The 13,269-nt window shown below is 44.2% G+C and overlaps 1 protein-coding gene across 1 annotated transcript in view; it reads left to right on the top strand.

Moving 5' to 3' along the window:
* The window catches only part of LOC120928227, a 44,655-nt gene that overhangs the window by 21,506 nt on the left and 9,880 nt on the right, over positions 1–13,269 (top strand). The window lies entirely within an intron of this gene.

Below are 13,269 nucleotides of genomic sequence, written 5' to 3'. Positions count from 1 at the left end.
TTAAATTGCATTCTTTATTGTGAAAATGACAGTTGCAGTTTGGGAGTTAAACACAGGGGGCGCTGTAACATTTAGTGTTCACTTAGTGTGTGTTTACTACTGTAGGGGGGTGTGGCTGTAGGAATGACGTCATCGATCGAGTCTCCCCTATAAAGGGGATCACTCGATCGATGCGCCGCCATAGTGAAGCACGGGGAAGTCCGGGGAGCGATCGCGACGGAGCGGCTATAAACGAATAGCCGCGCCGTCGTCCCGGATCGCTCCCCGAGGCTTACCGACCGCCGCATGTAGCGGGGGGGGGTCCCGATCGGACCCCCCACCCACGTCAAGCAGAGGATGTACAGGTACGTGCATGTGCCTGTCCGTGCCATTCTGCTGATGTATATCTACATGAGGAGGTCGGCAAGTGGTTAAAGAGTAAATAAATAAATATCAATAGTCTATTTTACCTATCCGGAAGTCTTTAAATACTATACTTCACTAAGGTAGTTTGGTTGATCAGACCAAACGTTTATATGATCGTTCTTAACTGTTCACACGTGTTTTAGTTGCATGCATTGGTGCACTATGGTTAATTTGTAATCCAAACGGGGAACAAACAACTGAGGAGATGAATTAGGTAATCAAACTGCACCAGCAAGTCTAACGATCCACCCTCCTGCAATACAGTCAGTATGTTAGGGCATGTTCCCGTCTCAACCGACCAAGTTAGGCCTTATGCTTCCAGATTGCTCCGCCTGCAAACTCTGACCCACGATCCTTCTGGCACCTTCAGTCTCCGGTCCCCAACGGGTCACCGTTGCACTGGAACACGGTCCGATCACTCCATCAGGAATCCTCTCTACATCTGATGGCAATCCACACAGGCGTGAATAGGCCTCACGACTCTGGCCTAGATTTCCGGAGAGACACCTCACACAGGTGTCCTCCTGGGTTGAAGAGGCGGTCCCGAGAGAGCACGCCAAACACGTCCTCCTCCTTAAACTACCTCCCCCAGCAGGCTGTGCAGAGTGCAAAGCATTCTGGGATTGCACAGTAGCTCTCTGGGTAGTGTAGTCTATAGACTGACCTGGACAATGGAGTCTCTTTCTCCCTGTACTTCATTTCCCAACATTCCTTGCTGTATCAGTGCAAAACTAAATAGAATGTGGCTATCTAATAATTGGCCACCTGAGGGAACTGAGTTCCTTCTATATCTCCAAATGGTAGTCTTTGAATCACATATAAAGTGATGCCTTGCTACACACTCCCCCCACTCAAAAATCTTTGGTCCTCCAAAGATAGTAGCAGTTCATAACCTGGTACATGCTTTCTTGATACACGCTGAGAAACTTAGGTTAATGCATACATGACAGTAAACAATTTGCATTTTCATAAGAGGAGCCCAAACTCAGGCAACTCATATCATAACACAGAGGAACCTCCCACCAGTTGTCACAGGAAGGGGGGTTGTTCTGTCCACAGGCCACCTGAATTGGTACGTCCCTACCAGATGTGCCAGGGGGTGAGTCAGGGTTGCCCTCCACTAAATTTACAGTGGGTGGACCAGACATATCAACGGTCCTTCTGGAAGTGAATACCGCCTCTTCAGAGCATTCACCCAGTTGGATATAAGTCAGTTTTTTAGGAGGGTGGATGACCCTTCTTTCTTTTTCACCTTGTTCAGGCACGCAAAGTTCCACTCCTTCTGAAGCAATTACTTCTTCTGGAGCTTCTTCTTCTTCTTCCTCTGAGGCATCTGCTTCCTTTCCCGGAACTTCTTCTGGAGCTTCTGCTTCTTCTTCCGGATTTTCTTCTTCCTCTGAGACATCTGCTTCTTCTTCCGGAACGCCTTCTCCTGGGACTTCTTCCTCTTCTGGAACTTCTTTGGAAAGATATGAAGTCTCTTCTGGGTCCTCTTTTGACAGGGAATACGGTTCTTCTTCCAAGTCCTCAGAGAGCATATCACGGGGCACAAACTCGGGAGCCTCTGGCCGGAGGGCCCCCTTGTCGGTCATCCCAGGAGAAAATAGAGAAGGGCCGGTGGCCTCTTGGTTTTCAGACAGCCACAGCCAATCTGATTCCATCCCTTCTTCTTCATCTGAGTATTCATCCTCCTTATCTTGAGGAGATGACTGGGATCTGTTAACTGGCCATGACCCTTGGGAGGCTGAGGGGGTCACCTGTGGGTCTGACATGGGAGGTAGGCGGACTGCTTCAGAAAGAGGAAATAGGTGGTTCCGGTGCCAAGTCTCTGTTGGGTAGCACAGTTGTCTGACTTGTCAGGGCGGACACCATTTCTATCAACTGAGACACCTGAGCCTTCAAAAGTTCCACCTGGGTGTCACTCTCGTCCGTACCGATGGCTCTGACTCTAGCAGTGGGTTCGGACTTCTGGGTGCTCCTTTTATTGTCCAGCATGACTTCTTCTTCCCTTACCAGTCGGATTAAATCACGATACTCTAGGACACCTCCACCCTACCGGGTTCACAGTACAAGGGAAATGGGGTATAGGGGTTGGGCTCCCCGTAAAACTTGCCATGTCCGGGCCTCATCAATCTTTTGAGTATCCATTCCTTTCTTCAGCAGAATCTGATGTATGATCCTGTACAAACGTCTTATGAACTCCGACATTTCCTCTCCTTCTTTCTGGTACTAGTGCTCCAATTGATAGAGGAGTTCAGTAACTTTCTCAGCACGGCCATATACATCTTGAAGGGCGCTCAGGTAGTCTTGTGCAGTACAATCCTTTTTACTGAGCTTTAGGTTGCGTATAATCTCTAAGGCAGGGCCCCTCAAGCTCTCTGTGACCCTTTGTTTCTTCTGCGGCTCAGGGATCTCCCATTCCTCCAAAGCCTGAGTGGCGCAGTTTAACCACTCTTCGAACCCATCTTCAGCTGAAGGCACTGGCTGTCTTCCTGAGAAGATTCTGAGCTTCCGGTATTCAGCCATCACATAGTCTGAAGGGTCCTTCTTGCATTTGGCGATAATTTCACCAAGGACAGCAATTAGTTCAGGACTAATGGTTGTTAGTGGTGAGGGTTTTGGTCCCTGGCTTTGACTGACCACACTTGAACTCAGGGCAGTTGGACTAGTGGATGTAGGACCTCCTCCTGATAAGTCTGGACATATCAGGAAAAACTCTGTCTGATCAGCTGTTCTCACACGAGAACCCTTGAAATGATCAGGGATTCCTTTTTTTCCACTCACACAAAGTGTGTGGGACCCTTATGTTTGTTTTCACATCAATCACCCATGGCTTCTTATTTTGGGACAGTACTCTCAGGACTGGAGTTAATTTCTCTTCTGTCCAAGCTTCCCCTTTTATCTCGATCACTAAACAGGCGTCAGGGGAGGCGTACTCCTCCCTGCACCATTTGGTGGCAGCAACAGGATCCATTGTGGTGTTGGCAAGGGTTTAGTCTAGGGGCAGTTGATTGCAGAGCTGTAGAAATCCTGGACGAGCCCCCACGTGTAGCACTACCCCCGAAGGAGCTGCTGGTTTGATTTGGGTCTACACTCTGGCTTTCAACCCCTGAAACTGGCTCAAACCCTCCCTTGGCACAACTGGTGTCAGTAAGGATTGTGGACCCCAATGGTTGTTGGGGAACACAATATTTTATCACACCACAACAAATGTGTAGACAAATTGTTACCTTGTGTTGCACTGGTCCTCCAGTAAGACAGATGGACTACACACAGATGGAACTTAACCAATGGAACTTTACTGGGTAAGCGTAAAAGCAAAGGAACAAAGGTAAGACACTAGTGGACTGCTTACAGGGCCCTGCAAGAGTCAGAAATATTATTAACAATTAAACGCAGGTTAAGTTATAATTATGAGGATCTGTGTAAGTGCAGGGCGAAGAGATTCCTTCAGCAAGATGTTCGCACCGAAGCACCCCTCAGCCAGGCCTCACACAGTTCTCTCTGATGACAATCCTGTTCAGATCAGTATAATCAATCACTTAATTAAAGAGTAAATAAATAAATATCAATAGTCTATTTTATCTATCCGGAAGTCTTTAAATACTATACTTTACTAAGGTAGTTTGGTTGATCAGACCAAACGTTTAGATGATCGTTCTTAACTGTTCACACGTGTTTTAGTTGCATGCATTGGTGCACTATGGTTAATTTGTAATCCAAACGGGAACAAACAACTGATGAGATGAACCAAGTAAACAAACTGTACCAGCAAGTCTAACGATCCACCCTCCTGCAATACAGTCAGTATGTTAGGACAGGTGCCTGTCTCACCCGACCAAGTTAGGCCTTATGCTTCCAGATTGCTCTGCCTGCAAACTCTGACCCATGATCCTTCCGACACCTTCAGTCTCCGGTCCCCAACGGGTCACCGTTGCACTGAAACACCGTCTGATCACTCCGTCAGGAATCCTCTCTCCGTCTGATGGCGATCCGCACAGGCATGAATAGGCCTCAAGACTCTGGCCTAGATTTCTGGAGAGACACCTCACACAGGCATCCTCCTGGGTTGAAGAGGCGGTCCCGAGAGAGCACGCCAAACACGTCCTCCTCCTTAAACTACCTCCCCCAGCAGGCTGTGCAGAGTGCAAAGGATTCTGGGATTGCACAGTTGCTCTCTGGGTAGTGTAGTCTATAGACTGACCAGGGCAATGGAGTCTCTTTCTCCCTATACTTCGTTTCCCAACATTCCTTGTGGTATCAGTGCAAAACTAAATAGAATGTGGCTATCAAATAATTGGCCACCGGAGGGAGCTGAGTTCCTTCTATATCTCTTTGAATCACATATAAAGTAAGCGAGCGCCCCCCTCCCTGAACCATATCAAGCCGCATCCACTCAACATGGGGGGGTGGGTGAGCCCCCCTGCCCCAAAGCACCTTGCCCCCATGTTGATGGGGACAAGGTCCTCTTCCCGACAACCCTGGGCTGTGATTGTCAGAGTCTGTGGGCGGGGGGCTTATCGGAATCTGAAAACCCCCTTTAACCCCTTTTGTGAATGGGCATCGAGTACATCGTACCGCTACCTATTCACCAAAAAAGTTTCAAAAAGTAATAAAGAAACAGTTTTTGACAAGTCCTTTATTAAAAAATAAAAAGTGTTGCTCAATGTACATCCATCATCAATCACAAAACCTGCCAGACCCAGAAGGGGGCGGTGCCATCGGGTGATGTATTTGGGTGGCCCCGCCCCTTGCCTATATAAGAACTGTCAAAGCGCAGAATGGGCAGACAGCGGGAGGCCTCCCAGGAGGTGGAGCATTTTTTTTTCTTTTTTCGAGTCCAGTGGGCGTTGTGATCGATGATGGATTTACATCAAGGGACACTATTTATTTATTTATTTTAATAAAGGATTTGTCAAAAACTGTTTCTTGTGGTTTCTTTAACTTTTTATTTTTTCTAGAGGCCCTAGTCTCCATCAACATGAGAGCCGCCCCAGCCCCAAAGCACCCACCCCCCATGTTGAGGGCATGTGGCCTGGAATTATTCAGGAGGGAGAGCTTGAAACAAAAAAAGAACATTTTGAAAAAAACACAATATTTAGTTTTTTTTGCTATAATAAATATCCCCAGTTTAAAAAAAAAAATATGTTTTCCATAGTTTAGACTGATATGTCTTCTCCTACATATTTTTGGTAAAAAAATCTCAATAAGCATATATTGATTGGTTTGCGCAAAATTATAGCGTTATAGGTAGTGTTGAGCAGAATACGCCATATTCGATTTCGCGATATATCACGAATATATAGCCGAATATTCGAGAAATATTCGCTAAATTCGAATATTCGTGATATTTTATCGAAATGAAATTTTTGCGAAATTTCGCTATTGCGAATGCGAAAATAATTGCGAAATTTCGACAACAGCGGAAGGAGCACTCTGATTGGCTCAGAATATTCGTGATATTTTACAATACAAAATAATTGCGAATATTCGGCAAATGCGGAAGGAGCACTCTGATTGGCTCAGAATATTCGTGATATTTTACAATAGAAAATAAAAAGTGTTTTGCATTGGTGGTGATTCTTTACTCTATCCATCTGTCACAGCCGTTTGTCAATCAAACACCTTGAAGATTGAATACATTCATGCTGCATGCTTTGGACTTTTTTTCACTTCACATATCAAAGACATTTTTATGAAAGATTATTTTTCTATTATTGGGACTATATTTCTTTATATATTTGTTTCACTGTGTATTTCACAAGTTTTTTGCGCTTGCTTATTTTATAATTTGCCCACATGTCTTGTCACTAGACATATTTTTTATTCTTGTAGAGCGACTCCATTTTCTGTCTTGTATTAATTTATGTTGTATAACATTTTTGAGTTGCTGCTGTATTCTCCCCTTTTTTTAAGGTATGCGCAATGTTTTCCTTCTTACAAAAAAAAATAATATCAAACATACAAATATTCATAACAGAAACATACACAAAGCCCCCCCCCTTTTGCATCAGAGACAATCAGAGTTCTCCTACCACAGTTATCGAAAATTCGCAATCATTTTCGCATTCGCATTAGCGAAAATTCGCAATTTTTTTTTTATTATATTCGGCAACATAAAAGGATCGCCTCAGCTTAGCTACTCGGCCCAGGGTCTCTAATCATACCAGCAATGCTTTTAGACGTCGATAGGATGTGATCTGTTTTAAAAATAAAATTGAAAAAATGCGAATATTCGGAATAGCGAATATTCACCGCGAAATTTGAAATATATCGCGAATACTCGAATATGCCATATTCGAGCCGAATATTCGCAATACGAATATTCGTGAGCAACACTAGTTATAGGGCCATATTCTTAAATATTCTTATTCCAAATTCCCGCTGGCGTATCATTGTTTTGTATTCACAAAACAATATACGCCGGATTTAGGCTAGGATCCGACTAGTGTAAGACACTTACACTGTCGGATCCTAAATGTAATTCTCCGCCGGCCGCTAGGTGGCGTTTACGTTCAGGTCTCATTTGTTTATGCAAATGAGCCTGATATGCCGATTCACGAACGAAATCGCGTCGCGTAACCGTCGCTTACGTCGTTTGCGTAGGCGTAAGGTTACCCCTGCTATATGAGGGGTAACCTTACGCCAGTCCCACGTAGGCCATGTTAAGTATGGCGTCGGGTCCGCGTCGTGTTTTCCCGTCGGGTACGTCGTTTTACTAAGTCGTTCTTGAATACGACTTTACGTCAATGACGCACACGTCGGCGTCATTGACGTTCTACGCCGAGAACTGGAGCATGCGCACTGGGCTATTTTAAGCCCGGCGCATGCGCAGTTCGTTCGAATCGGGGGCGCGCTTAATTTAAATAGAAGCCGCCCCCTTGGATTTACGCGGGGATACGCCGGGCCAATTACACTACGCTGCCCCAAACTACGGAGCAAGTGTTTGGGGAATACAGCACTTGCTCCTGTAGGTTGGGGCGGCGGAGTGTAAATGGCTTATGCGCCGCCCGCCTACTTTCTACAAGAATATGGCCCATAGTGTCTACAAAATAGGTGATAGATTTATAGCATTTTTATTTTTTTTACTAGTAATGGCGGCGATCTGCGATTTTTATCGGGACTGCGACATTATGGCGGACACATAAATGACACTGGCAGGGAAGGGGTTAACACTAGGGGGCGATCTTTGCCCCTGAGAGGACCAGGATGTGTGCAGGGACATGCTTCGGGCAGAGACGTCTTAAAGAGCTGACGTACAGCTATGACAGCTCGCGCAGGGGGGCCAGCCTGTCGCAGTATAACTGCGGCGGCTGGTCCGGAAGCCGTTAAAATCCATACCAGACCCAGAGGGCATTACAGCCACGAGCAAGTCTAAAATTATATATTTTTTTCCTTTATAGGCAGGATTTATACATCATATACTGTAGATGCGCCCACTTTACAAGCTGACTAAGGGGACCCCCAGGCCTGATATTTAAAGGAATATTTCATGTTTATTGTTTCACTTTAAGCATCATTAAAATCACTGCTCCTCTAAAAAAATAAAAATAAATTGTATTGATACATGTCCCCCAGGGCAGTACCCAGGTCCCCATACCCTTTTTATAGCAATAACTTGCATATAAGCCTTTAAAAGAAGGACTTTGGATTTTTCATGTTCATGTCCCATAGACTTTAATATAGTTTGCATGTTCGGTAGAACTTTTTCCCTGTTCAAAATGTTCTGGTGCGACCCACCCCTACTTTTAAGCAGTTGAACTTTGTTCCTTGTTGCCTTATGTGTACCAATACTGCTGTGTATGTTACCTTAGCAACTTACTGTTGTTGCTAAATTTTGTATTTCTTTTATATCTTGAAATTTGATGTCAGGACAGCCACCTACCTGGTCTTTTTATTGTTGTACGCTCATTTTCCATGCACTAGGATATAGTGCTTTACTTGTGAGTACCCCACCTTTTTAATACATTTTACTGTTATTGTGATCATACGGAGAGCACTATGGGCCAGATTCACAGAACAGATACGACGGCGTATCTCCTGATACACCATCGTATCTGCTGTCGTATCTATGCGGCTGATTCATAGAATCATTTCCGCATAGATACCCCTAAGATCCGACAGGTGTAATTGACTTACACCGTCGGATCTTAGGATGCAATACTTCGGCCGCCGCTGGGGGGAGTTTGCGTTGTATTCCAGCGTCGGGAATGCAAATTAGCAGTTACGGCGATCCACGAAGATTTTTCCCGTCGTTACGTTGGCGCAAGTCTTAGTTTCCCGTCGCAAAGTTAGGGCTGCTATTAACATGGTGTAAAATTACTCCACCATGTTAAAGTATGCCCGTCGTTCCTGCGTTGCTTTTGAATTTTTTTTTTCGGCGTAAGTACGTTACGCACGTCGCGATTCACAAACACGTCGCGCCGCCGTAATTTCGCGCAAAGCACGTCAGGAAAATTGCGAACGGAGCATGCGCAGTACGTCCGGTGCGGGAGCGCGCCTAATTTAAATGGTACCTGCCCCATTTGAATTGGGCGGGCTTGCGCCGGACGTGTTTACGATACACCACCACAAGTTTCCAGGTAAGTGCTTTGTGGATCGGGCACTTAGACTGAAAACTTGCGGCGGTGTAACGTAAACGGCTTACGTTACACGGCCGCAATTCTATGTGAATCTGGCCCTATGTGTCTGCTTTATACCCTTCCATGACACCATTCCACGTGAGAGTGTATCGGATGACCATCCATCCTCAGGAGTCGTTTGGAGAAAGGGAACTTCCGAGGAGGCACCGTTGTATCTATATCCCCCCTCATTTGAGGGACAGCGCATTTGACCTGCTGCTCACACACAGGTCCATTCGTTCAGGTGAGCGGCTTGTACTTCTATTTAAGGATACCTGTTTGCTGTGTTTTAAGGAGTTTGCATCTGAACACATCAGTGAGGTTCCACGAGTCAGTTTAACCCTTTCTTCACTCCGATTGATCATTTTTTGGACTTACTATTTTATCTTGTTATTTTTTGTGTGTTTTGTTTTGTAGCGCTGCACTGCTTTTTTCTAAGTACTCTGTTTAATGATTTATTGACCTCAGTGTTCAGCTGCTTTGTTTATTGTATGTTCCTTTGCGCAGTCTGCTTTCTCTATATATCATTGAAAAGAAAAACGTATTAAAACGATTGAAACTGATAAATGTTTTAAAAAATACAGAGAGTAAAATGATATTGAATAAAACAGAGTAAAAATTAAGTAATAGACACTCATATAAGCACACCCTTAGACCCTTAGAGCTTTTTCTGTCTATTAAGCTGTGTGTGAGTAACTAATTATTCACTATAGAATGTCTCCCATCTGAATGTTGTGCCTCAAGAATGGTGGCTTCTGTTTTCCACAATTCACACCCATCTATATATCTGATGCATACACCCCTTATTGTTCTTTATGTCTGTCTCCACACCCTACACAATCATGGTTGTCCACACAACACAAGTGCCAAACATTTTTGCCACAATGCTTACTTTATCCTATATTCACGCATTCCTTTATACATCATTCAGTCAAACAAGACAATAATCTGTATTCCATCAACTCACTCATGATTTACTACAATATGAAATTCAGGCTAATGGACTGTGAGAGATTATGATCAGGGCAGGGACCCATTATTCATGTTGACCCAGGTATAGCATTTACTACCGAATTACATAATGCAGAATGGTTAGTTTCAACGAGTCTCACAAATCTCCTAAACAGATATTTATACAGCAACATTTATGCACTTATTCAGAAGAATGCACTAACCTAAAAAGTTTATCAAATTTCTATCAATAATCTGATTTGTATAATGATTTGATTATGAATAAACGGGCTCTTGCATCTATTTGCTCTACCATACTAAATAAAACCAAAAAGATTCCATTTTTTTTTATTCCAATGTTTGTTTTTTACCAGATGAAATGTCTCTCCAACCTTTTATTCTGGCCATAGGTTGTTCATAATCATCAAATCATCAAAAATGTCAAATCCAGCCCACCAGCTTTGTCATGTGGCCCTTGCATCTATTTTTGCAGCTGGAATATGGCCGTACTCCATTTCCCCACCTCTAACTCTCTGTTCTCGCTCTCTGCTGTTTATAAAGGATAGCTTTGCTCAGCGGCTCAGGGTCTAACAGATCTCCAGAGAGAAAACAGTCTCCCTGCAAGGCAAGGCAGATCTGCCTACATACTGAGGTACTAGGGCTGGACCAGGTAGTAGAGAGATGCAAGGGGGGTTGGGTTTGGAGCTGCACATCCTGCACTCTGTACACCGCACACCCCTAAACCCTGCATTCTCTACATAATGCATCTTTGATCTCTGCATTATGTACACAGGGGAACCCCTGAACTCTGCAATCTGTACATAACACATTTTTGAATGCACTCTGTACATAATGCACTCCCGTACTCTGCACTCTGTCTGTAGCATAATCCTGAACTCTACAATTTGTACACAACACACTTCTGAACCCTGCACTCTGTACATAGCACAGCCCATGTCCAAAAGGCCCTTTGAGGGCAACCATACTACTGATACAGCCCGCAATGAAATTGAGTTTGACACCAATGATCTAGCCCTTTCCTTTCTAGCCAGTCCCCTCCTGCCTCTTCCATTCATTGGATTTCAGTTACTTTCAATAACAGAGGCTCAGCATCACATATGGACATTATTACCGAATGAGGTTGGCATGTTACCTAAAGTACTCTGTACACTGTAAGAAAATGAACTACAGACTCACATCCACCTTTCAAGGCATTTTGATTTTTTTTACCTCTTCCTAAGAATCCGCCCACTGCTTGCATCAGAGCTGAGGATTCTTTAAATAAGTGTTAAGGCAAAGTGATACAATGCTTTCATCAAGCTATGTACAGCACCTTGCTAGCTCCTCTTATTAGCCAAGATCTGCATGTATTTTATAAAAAAGCACAAAGGCCCAGTGATGACATTTTGTTAACTAACATTTTAATGAGGGGGAGGGAGGAACCATGGAAGTCAAAATGGAAGCAGAGTAAAAACTTCATTTTTACCTGCCTTTAAAATGGGTATGCCTAAAGCCTATTTCCAGTGAGTATCCCCCCACTCCCAACATCACACACCTCCCTGGCCCCCTCTGTGAGCAGGTTGAACTGTGTTTGGTTATAGCAAGTTAGCAGCTGCCCCCAGGCTAGTGGAAAGGGTTATTTGTTTTAAGTTTATTTCCTGGTCTTTTGTGCCTAGCTAGCCCACCTGTGCAATAAAAAGGGGGAAGGCTGAGGCCTGAGGGTTCTGGTAGTACCTGTGAGTCACATCGGTTGGTGCCGTTAGGGAGATTGGAACTGCTGCTTCCTGCAGTGCACTGAAAGCACCAAGATAGTCTGAGACATCCAAGCAATCGGCAATGCCATTATTGACTCTCGCTTCACAGAGGTATGCCTGGGCAGCCACACTACAACAGTTAGGGTTAGGGGGGAGGATGTTGTTCCTATTGAACTGTTATAAAGCACTTAATCAGTAAAGGTGTATTAACCATTATGAGCCTGGTCTGAAGTTATTCAAAAATATATATATTGGTTCTGGCATATATAAAGAACCAGGGCCTGTAAGGCATAAAAGGTGTAAAAAGTAACATTGTTACCAAGGGGTTAACTCAGAAAGACAAGGAAGAGCGACATTGTTGCTAAGGGAAACTAAGCACAAGTTTGTTAGGCATGGTACCTGGTAAAGGTGGCAGGTCCTCCAGTAGCAAGGAGGGCTGATATGGTGGCTCCTTCCATAACTATCAGTTTCAAATAGCAACCATAGCCAATTCAACATTATGGAGATCCTTAGTCTGGTCACAAGGTAGGGGAGGTGAAGGATTTAGGAAGAGCATGCCTGTCCCTCCTAATACCACCTACAAGTTCCAGTGTGTAGTGACATGGGACGGCACTTTTCAGAGGAGCTCTGTACCCTTTATTACTGCACACAGTGAAAGCTCATCTCAAAATCAGGAAACGGACTTAATATTTAAATAGTCACATGACCGCAGTCTCTGCCTGGTCCCGGGCATTCATGAGCTCACTCCACGCAAAAGGTACCCCCCCTTGTGCAGCGCTAATTAGGCCTGTCCACCCACCCACCAGCATTTATTTTTTATATTTCAAAATACATCTTCAAAATACACACACACTTTCTGCACTTGAGGCAATAAATCACAATATGGGAAGCAGCATGCAAAATATATTTATATGTGATACAGTGTGTAACTTCAGAAAATGTACTGCATGCTAACTGAATTCCACTGCCCATTTCAAAGAACAAACCTCCTCTGTGATATCACTTGCCAGCAAGCTGCATTCCATTAGAATCTGGTGGCAGCTCTAAAATTTCCCCTCAATTTTTTTTCTGGCCATACACGGTTCGAATCTCGGCTGGTTCAACAGAAACCGGTCAAGATTTAAATCGTTAATGGGCAGGCTGAATGTACCAAGTTCATTGATTGGGACAGCAAGCCTGCCATATTCTCATGTGATTATGGCGAGCGGCTGCTATAGACAATGGCCCGATATGAGGGATTCCTGCTTCAACACTGCCTGCGTTTATGAGGGAATCAAGTGAATTTCTTTCCTGCAATCCTTTTTTGCAGGAAACAAATTTGCTACGTGTATGGCCAGCCTTAGCAACAATGACCATAAGTAACAAATAGAAGCGTGAGAAACTTGATGGTGGGTCTATTACTGGCCAGACATTAATCATTTTTTTTTTATTCAGCGGGTCAAACATAAAAAATAGCCTTTTTTCCCCATCCACCTTGAATCACTCCTGCTGTGCTATTATGTTCTGATTGCAGGAAGACTCATACGGAAAATATTTTA

The sequence above is a fragment of the Rana temporaria genome, chromosome 2 (assembly GCF_905171775.1).
Source record: "Rana temporaria chromosome 2, aRanTem1.1, whole genome shotgun sequence".
Classification (NCBI taxonomy): Eukaryota; Metazoa; Chordata; class Amphibia; order Anura; family Ranidae; genus Rana; species Rana temporaria.
The sequence above is the reverse complement of the archived record's forward strand: the minus strand, read 5'-3'. Positions and strand labels throughout refer to the sequence as shown.